This window comes from Trachypithecus francoisi, unplaced genomic scaffold (genome assembly GCF_009764315.1).
Source record: "Trachypithecus francoisi isolate TF-2019V2 unplaced genomic scaffold, Tfra_2.0 Lachesis_group18, whole genome shotgun sequence".
NCBI lineage: Eukaryota > Metazoa > Chordata > Mammalia > Primates > Cercopithecidae > Trachypithecus > Trachypithecus francoisi.
The window spans coordinates 38,880,769-38,890,023 of record NW_022681463.1 but is presented as its reverse complement, the minus strand read 5'-3'; positions in this window follow the sequence as shown (position 1 = coordinate 38,890,023).

Here is a 9,255-nt window from a genome sequence, read left to right as displayed (position 1 = left end):
TCAGATTTGCAAAGCTCTTAGAATAATGCCTTCTATATAGTAAGTGCTTAATAAATATTAACTTTTATTACAAGTTGGGGGAAAGAAAATAAGGGTTCCGCATTTTTTTCAGTGCTTACGGTCTTGAAATAATTAATTGAACAAATTAACCAATAAACCAATGAAGTTTAACACAACTTGTGAGAGATTACACAAAAGTCAGAAATGTAAGCAGATAAGAAGAGCCATCTGAAGAGATCTATGGGTCCTAGAGAAAGACCAAGCAAGAGTAGGATAGAACTAGGGAAAGGGCAGCACGCTGCCCACAGTCAGGTGCATATCAGAAAAAAGGAACACACCTTAAATCTCTGGGGTACACATTAGGAGATGTGTGTGTGCTGGCCACCCACAAGGAGGTATCATCATCAGTAACTCTCAGAACTTAAGGTCACACCACTGGCTTTCACCTTAGCTGCAAATGGAGTTTTGCAAAAACACCTGGGGAGTTTTTAAAATACCGATACCTGGGTTCTACCCCTAATGAGTCTGTTTCATTGGTCTGGGGCATTACCTAGGCATCAGAGTTCCAAAATCTCCTGAAAGTGAGTTTTTTAGTGTCCAGGATTGAGTGTCTTGCATCTTTTAAGTTTGTCAGCATTGATGCTGGAAGTTGTAATGGGCCCAACTGCAGGTAAATGAGAAACTTAAGGATAGGAAAACATTGTCCCTGCTTATTCATCATCTCCATGTCCTTTTTTGGTTTTGAAATGGAGTCTCATTCTATCACTGAGGCTGGAGTGCAGTGGCACGATCTCGGCTCACTACAACCTCCACCTCTCGGGTTCAAGTGATTCTCCTGCCTTAGTCTCCCAAGTAGCTGGGATTACAGGTGTGCACCACCACATCTGGCTAATGTTTTTTTATTTTTTTGGTGGAGACAGGGTTTTACCATGTTGCCCAGGCTGGTCTCAAGCTCCTAACCTCAAGTGATCTTCCCACCTCGGCCTCCTAGAGTGCTGGGATTACAGGCATGAGCACTGTGCCTGGCCCAGGTTCTTTTTTCTTTATATTTATGCTCTGGACTTAGTTCCTTCCAAGCTATTGCTAGTACATAGGGTGGCTTTGTGCAATTCAGAAGCATGTTTTCCTTCTTCAGGATGCTTCGTCAAGAACTGAGAATGGTCTGAGATGTTGCCCTATGTGCCCTACGTGCAAACTAACAAGTAAGACTATTGCAGTTTCATGGATGGTGGCAGAAGACTTGAGACTTCTTGCTTTTGGACTTGTTTTTTTTTTTAATCATTTCATTCCTCAGATGATTTCCTATTTGTACTTCAACTTTTTTACGAATTATTTACCCTAAGATTTTGATACTTTAAGACATGATCCATTCCATATACTGCTGGGCCTAATCCTTGTTATTGGCACATCGAAGCAACACAAGCCACCTCAGAACTGAGAAATGCAGATTAAACTAGCCAAATCCATGATAATGACTGAGTTGTGTATAATTGACCCATACCAAGTATTAGATGAAACAAGAGACTTCCAAGAATTGGCATGGCCTCAGGGAGACACAATGTCTGAAGATGTCCCCTAACTGTGAAGCTGCCATCTTACCAGCTACAAGAACTCAGGTTTAATCTCTTGCAAGAACTATCCTGAAAAGATGGCCTAACAACTCTGTGCTGTCATGTGTCTGAGTGTTGCAACAACAGGCGAATGATTAGTACGGGAATTTTAAAAGGGGAACAAAGGAAAAGAAGGAACAGAGGCTAACTAGCACAAACTGGGGAGAATTTGTATCTGGCAAATACCAACAGAGAAGTATCTGCTATGTTGGGGCAGGGACTTCCAACTGGCTTTCCCAAGGCCTTGGTAAATGTCCCTCCAATCCTGTGATGGTTAATTTTATGTATCAACTTGACTGAGCTAAGGGATGCTCAGATAGCTGGTAAAACATTATCTGAGTGTGTTTGTGAGGGTGTTTCTAGAAGAGATCAGCATTTGAATCAGTAGACTGAGCAAAGAAGATTCGCCCTCATCAATGTGGGAGGGCATCATCCAAGCCATTGAAGGCCCAAATAGAATAAAATGTCAAAGGAAGAGCAAATTTGCTCTCTTCCTTCTTGAGCTGGCACTTACATCTTCTCCTGCCCTAGGATATTGGAGCTTCTGCTTTTCAGGCCTTCAGACTCGGACTGAATTACACCACTTTTTGGTTCTCCAGCTTACATATGGCAGATTGTGAGACTTCTTGGCCTCCATAATCATGTGAGCCAATCCCCATAATAAATCTCTGATATATTTACATATATCCTATTAGTTCTATTTCTCTGGAGAACCATGACTAATACACCCTCCCACTGCTTCATTCCAGTTCCACATTTGGCAAGCAACATTCCATGACTCATCTGGCTTCCCAGCCATGTTGCTATAGGAAAGGACCCCAGATAATGAAAGAACCTAGCCTTGTAATATAAAGGAACTAAAATGATACATTGGCATTCTGATCTATGCATCAGACTCTCACAAGTTTGTTAGTGAGACTGTCATTTCCCCGGTGGCAAATTGCCTCTAAATCCTCAGTACCAAAGCTGGATCCAGCCATGGACATGCAGAGGACCACATGAAGGCATTTTCCCAGGAAGGCCACCAGGCCTCTCTAAATTCCCCCTCATTACTCCCTGATAGCAACTGGTCCCACCCCCAGGTTTCATCCCACCCTAAGGTGAGCATCTGAGCTGAAACTGGTCCCTAAAATTCCAGAAGTCTACGGAGACAGGGCAATTTTAAACCCTTCAGGGAAGTCCCTATTGTCCAATTTAGGACATGCAAGCAGAATGTCACTCTCAAGACTGAAATATTATGTCTTAACTGTTTAAAGACCAGAGTGCGATGAGGACTTGGAACTGCCATACGCACCCAGGATCCATATTTATTCATTCAGCACCCAGAATGTGGTAGATAATAGATACTATAGATAGAGAGGAAAATGAGATGGAACATTACCCATGGGCTCACATTGTCACAGGACTAGTTATCAGCTTTGCAGGGCTTGAGTCAATCAGTGGACCCAAAGTTGACTAGCACATTGGGGACTGACTCTCACTAACCCAAGTCATCTGATAATGAAGAGTCAAGCAGAATTCCAATTTTATTAATTTATATTGATCAGATTTTTATCATTTCCAGTGACTATAAGGAGTCTGCTATTAGGCTGTTCTCTGTATCAAGGTGCCTGGAAAGGCAAGTTATCAACGTTCACTCGGTTAATTAAGGGAAGAATAGATGCTGAGGGCCACCTCACACCCAACACAGGAATGCCTAACTTTGATGGACACCTCCATGTTGAAAAACTACTATCTTTATAGCAATCCTGTCATCATGATATGAAATTTGTTTTTCCTCTAGAAAATTAGCTAATACAGATGGTCACCCTAATTATCAAATAAAGTTAGAATAAGGTGTGTGACAAATGGTCCTGTCATGTCTTCTTACTTGAGAACTAGTTATTGTTTATCTTGACAACATGCATGTAGTGGGTTGTATCTGCTTGGTTATATAAAAGGATGAGACTTCTGTCTTTGCCGTCTCTTAGAGGATTGCCTGTGATGTGCATTACATTCTGGTTTAACATTTATTCAGTAATAAATGTGTTTTATTTCTCTGCTTCCTCAATAGAGAGGATTTCTGGGTTGGGAGGAGATTTTGTTTTTAATTATATTTCCCTACCATCGTATTCTTCCACATCCACAGTCCTTAGTGCAGTGTCTCTCATGTATAAAAGATTTTCCACTGATTTCTACCATTCCTTTTCCCATTTTCACACATGTAAGAGCAAGATGGATTTTTTTTTAGTTAGTGGGGAAAAAGGTAATACTAATTCAAAATATAAAGCCATAGTCAGAAAGCTTGAAAATCTTTGCAAACCAGATTTTATTAATGATGTTAAACAGTGGCAGGTGGGGAAATATGTTCTTTGTGAATACCAAGGGGTATAAAAGAAGGGAAGGAGGAAGGGAGCAACATAAAGTAGAAATTCTGGAAGGCAGAACCCAAGTAGTCACATAGGATATACCAAGTCTTCGAAACATCACAAGAGGCTACATTAATTCTAACTCTTTTCCTAAAATGTGGAGGAAGTATTAAGATGTTGAAATACATAGCTAATTTGCGTACTTTGAATGAGTCATGACATATTTCAACTGACAAGAATTTTTCTCATTGAAACATGACGATAGTGAGCTTTTTGTATTAGCTGTCATTGTTATAATATTCAGAGACTGTGTTGCTTTGTATAATTTACTTGGCGGGTACAGATCTCACTTATCCACTCAAAAAACAAGGATAATGTGTTGGAGTATAAATTTAAAATCCAGGAATGTCTGATTGCATTGTGCTGTAAGTTCACGCCATGTTTTCATAAAGGCTAAAAGGTTAGCAAAATAAAGATAATTTATGAGGAGTAAGATAAGAATTTGGCAAAGTACATGTAGCAGAGAGTCTTGTGGACCCATATGTTTTGGGCACCAGGGAGACAGACGATATCATGGCTTCTCAGTGGTCTGTGTGAGGGAACCCTCAGCACTCATTTTTTCCCTACTAACCAAGTGAGCATTGTTAACTTGCCTTCCCAGGGGCACCTTAATACAGAGAAGGGCCTCAAGAACAGACTCCTGTAGATACTAAAAATGATAAAATTCGGATCAATGTAAATTAATAATTGGAATTCTGATTGATTCTTCATTCTCATGTGACTCGGGTTAATAGAGTCAGTCCCCAAGATTTTAGTCAACTTTGGGATTGAATCAATCCGTGCAAAGCTGATAACTAGTCCTGTGAATGTGTGGTCACTCGCCAGGATAATCCCATGAGTAATGTTTCCATGGAGTCCAGCCTCAGCAATCAGCCGATGGCTCTTTGTGATTCTCTCTCCTGCCCCTTCTCTCTCTCCCTTCCTTACTCCCTCTCCTCTAATTTCACAAAGCAATTTTTAGAATTCTCACTTATCACCCAGGTGATCCCTCTCTTTCCCATCATAAAGGTTGTAACCTATACACCTATAACAAATGAGAAACTAACAGAAGAAAAGCTTAACAAGCATACTTGATCATAAGTTTATGTGACATGGAAGCCTTCAGGATGGAGGCCTAAAAATACAGGGAAAACTGTCCGTTTTTGTGCTTAGGTTCTATGAAGTAGGGACAACCATTTAGAAAGGGGATTGGACAAAAAGGGTATGAGCTAATGGGAATAGACTAACTGGGGAAACCCAGAAAGGCCTGCATGTCCAGATTCTTCTTGGCTTCTCTGTGCAGCACTCCTTTCTCCTCGGTAGAACCACTCTGAACAGAAGCCTTTTTTTTTTTTTTTTTTTTTTTTGAGACAGGGTCTCACTCTGTCACCCAGGCTGGAGTGCAGTGGCACGATCTCAGCTCACTGTAACCTCTGCCTCCCAGGCTCAAGCGATTCTCCTACCCCAGCATCCCGAGTAGCTGGGACTACAAGTGTGTGTCACCACCCAATTAACTTTCGTATTTTTTGTAGAGATGGGATTTCATGATGTTGCCCAGACTGGTCTTGAACTCCTGCACCCAAGCAATCTTCCTGCCTTGGCCTCCCAAAGTGCTGAGATGACAGGCATGAGCCACTGCACCCAGCCTGAAATGAGAGTCTTAATTTCTTTATCACCAGTTGTTACACAGAAATGTGGGGGAATTTTTAGTCTCTATGGCTGGCTGTAGGGAAAAGAGGTTCTAATTTCTATGCTTTGCCTTAGGGAGAGTGAGGGGCAAAGGACAGGAAGGCAGAAGATTGGAGACAGACTTTGCTTCTGATGCTGCTTCTGAGGTTTTCATTTGGAGGTATTGTTTTCAGAGCCCCAACCACCATAAAAATACAAATGGAGAAGGGGATAAAATCACCAAGATAGCAACAAAATATCTTGCTTTACTATGATCTATGATTTACTAAATGAGACAATCAAAGTCACATGAAAAATACAAAAAGCAGGCCGGGCACAGTGGCTCATGCCTATAATTCTAGCACTTTGGGAGGCCAAGCTCAGGAGTTCAAGACCTGAGCTCAGGAGTTTGAGACCAGCCTGGGCAACATGGTGAAACTCCATCTCTACTAACATACAAAAGGAATTAGCTGGGTGTGGTGGCACACGCCTGTAGTCCCAGCTACTTAGGAGGCTGAGGCATGAGAATTGCTTGAACTCGGGAGGCAGAGGTTGCAGTGATCCGAGATCGCGCCATTGCACTCCAGGCCTGGCAACAGAGCAAAACTCTGTCTCTAAAAAAATTTAAAAAGAAAGAAAAAGAAAAGCAGATGATGACAGTTCTTAAGGGAATATCATCATACCTGAGGAGCCAAGCCCAATAATGCATGGCATGCCACGGTCCCCTCTAAAGACAAAGTGACCACGGAGGTCCCACGAGACTCCAGCAGCCCTGGCCACAGCCGATTGGAGCCACAGCAGACACTGAACATTCTAACGTTTGGTATAATCCAAAATGAGATGACAGAGGCGGGGTGAGAGGCTCACACCTATAATCCCAGCTACTTGGGAGGCTGAGGTGGTAGGATCACTTGAGCCCAGGAGTTTGGGGTTAGAGTGAGCTATGATTGTGCCACTGCACTCCAGCCTGGAAGATGAAGCAAGACTCTGTCTCAAAAATAAATACATTAATTAATTAAATAAAATGAGATAATAGTGAGTAAACCTGAAGCTTTCTCTGTAGGTCTGTGACCTGCAGATTTTTTTTAATGTTAACACTGTAATATGAAAGCATGGCTAAACAGTTAGCCTTGCTCTTTTGGCACCCTGACCAATGCCTCTCACTTTAGCTGAGTTTAAGAGCTTCCTTAAGAAATGACTAGCAGACCCCATGATCTCCAAGCCTAGGGGCGGTCATTTTAGCTTGGGGAATTGAGGGCACAGAGGCATGTCGACAGCAGTCAGTTGAGGGTCATGTCCCTACACTACAATCTGACTTAGTCTGTTATTTGTCAATATGAAAGAACAACGCAGAATCACTTGACATGAGTAAAACCAATAGCATGAAAGACAGCTGCCAAGATGAAGACGCCTTGTAAAGGTCCCAGGAGAAAACCTGTATTTAATATTTGAAACAATTTTCTCAAAGACACTGAAAAGTTACAAGATTCATAAAACAAGACATTACTGGCCATGCCAATGGATATGTTAAATAAGTTCACACTTATGGGCACTAACTCCAACAGAAGATTCCGCTTTCACAATGTCTCAATAGCCAATTACATGTGTTCAAATTCACTGTTTATGCAGAGGCCTTCACACACCACCAACCATGCAATTAATATCAACGCACAGGGAGTAAACAGAGGCAGGTAACAAACCACAGCAACGGTGCTGGTGACCAATGGCTAACACACCAGTCAAGTGGATCCTGAGTCCTTGGTAGGGTTGCTGCTTCTCTCTGCTGACAGCCACCAAGACAGGAGAAACCCTCAGACTTACTCCGGGCAGAGTTTCCAAAGGCATCTCTGAGAAGGCCTGGTCTTTGCTGCTTTAACAATCCTCAGCTACTTTTCACTTTCTGTTGGGTTCGGTCCAGGTGTTGAGCTGTACCTGGCAACAACAGGTAAGCTATTACCTCAGTCCATTACATGTACGTTTATCGCATTGAGGCAGGAGCAGCTTCACTGTGGGCTTAATGCTGCTTGACATGAGTGACTCCCTTTTGAGACATTAGGATCACAAACCATGATGACATATCACAAGAAAATACTGCTATGTAAAATGCTCATCAGAGAACAAGAGTTCGTATAAAAGAAAAACACGATTGCCAAAATAAGAACCATATTAAAAGTTGAAAAGCCAAATGGGTACAACTGAAGAATGAATTAGTAATTAGAAGACCAAGTCATACAATTCTACTAGAACGTTGAACAGAAATTCTATGCAAAACTATGGAGATTACAAAACTCAAGTGGAGACAAGGAGAAAAAATGCAGTCATAATAATCTATATTCAGAAAGAGAAATAAAGAAGAAACGGAATCCAGAAAATTGTAGAAAATTGCTCTGAGCGGGCGGATCACGAGGTCAGGAGATCGAGACCATCCCGGCTAACACGGTGAAACCCCGTCTCTACTAAAAATACAAAAATTAGCTGGGCGAGGTGGCGGGCGCCTGTAGTCCCAGCTACTCGGGAGGCTGAGGCAGGAGAATGGCATAAACCCGGGAGGCGGAGCTTGCAGTGAGCTGAGATCTGGCCACTGCACTCCAGTCCGGGCGACAGAGCGAGACTGCCTCAAAAAAAAAAAAAAATTGCTCTGAGATGAAAAAAAGACTCGATATTCCAATAGAGTCTCTGGTTTGAAATGGGAATATCAAAATAATATAACTAGATTTCTACTGTTGAGATATTTAACTATATTGCTTTTGAAGTCTGGGATAATTCTATACTTAAGTTTAACTTTAAAGAGCACAAACTACCTCGATTCTATTCTGTCTGCTAAATGTGCATAAACAATTTCTGTATGGAATATTTTTTAAAGTCTGCTGGATTTATTCAAATAAGGCATCAACCCATTTTACTCTGTTTTTAGCAGACATTTGGTACAGGGTAACACAGCCCGTGGATAATCACTCAGTGTTTGCTAGTTAACTAAAAACATTAACAGTCTATTTGATGCTTATGAGAAAGCTACAAACAATACTTTTCTTGGAGGTAGAATGATTTGGAGAATGCATTATAACCATACTGAGCTTTTGCAAATGGAAAGATTTCTTCACAATAAAATATGTTGAGACGGTCATATTTAAGCAATGCTTTTACAGCCACGCATCCATTCAATAGTACTGATTCCTCACTTTATACTCCCTGGAACTTAATCCCTTCCTGTACACTTACAAAATTCCATACAAAGTTTAATAAAGAAAACAAAGGCAGGATGTACATATACATACAAAATAAACATTGACTCTGTGAGGCATTCTCCTAAATATTTGTTTTTAAATACAGTTTCTTTTCTTTTTTTTTGAGACGGAGTCTCGCTCTATCGCCCAGGCTGGAGTGCAGTGGCCAGATCTCAGCTCACTGCAAGCTCCGCCTCCCGGGTTTACGCCATTCTCCTGCCTCAGCCTCCCGAGTAGCTGGGACTACAGGCGCCCGCCACCTCGCCCGGCTAGTTTTTTGTATTTTTTAGTAGAGACGGGGTTTCACGGTGTTAGCCAGGATGGTCTCGATCTCCTGACCTCGTGATCCACCCGTCCCGGCCTCCC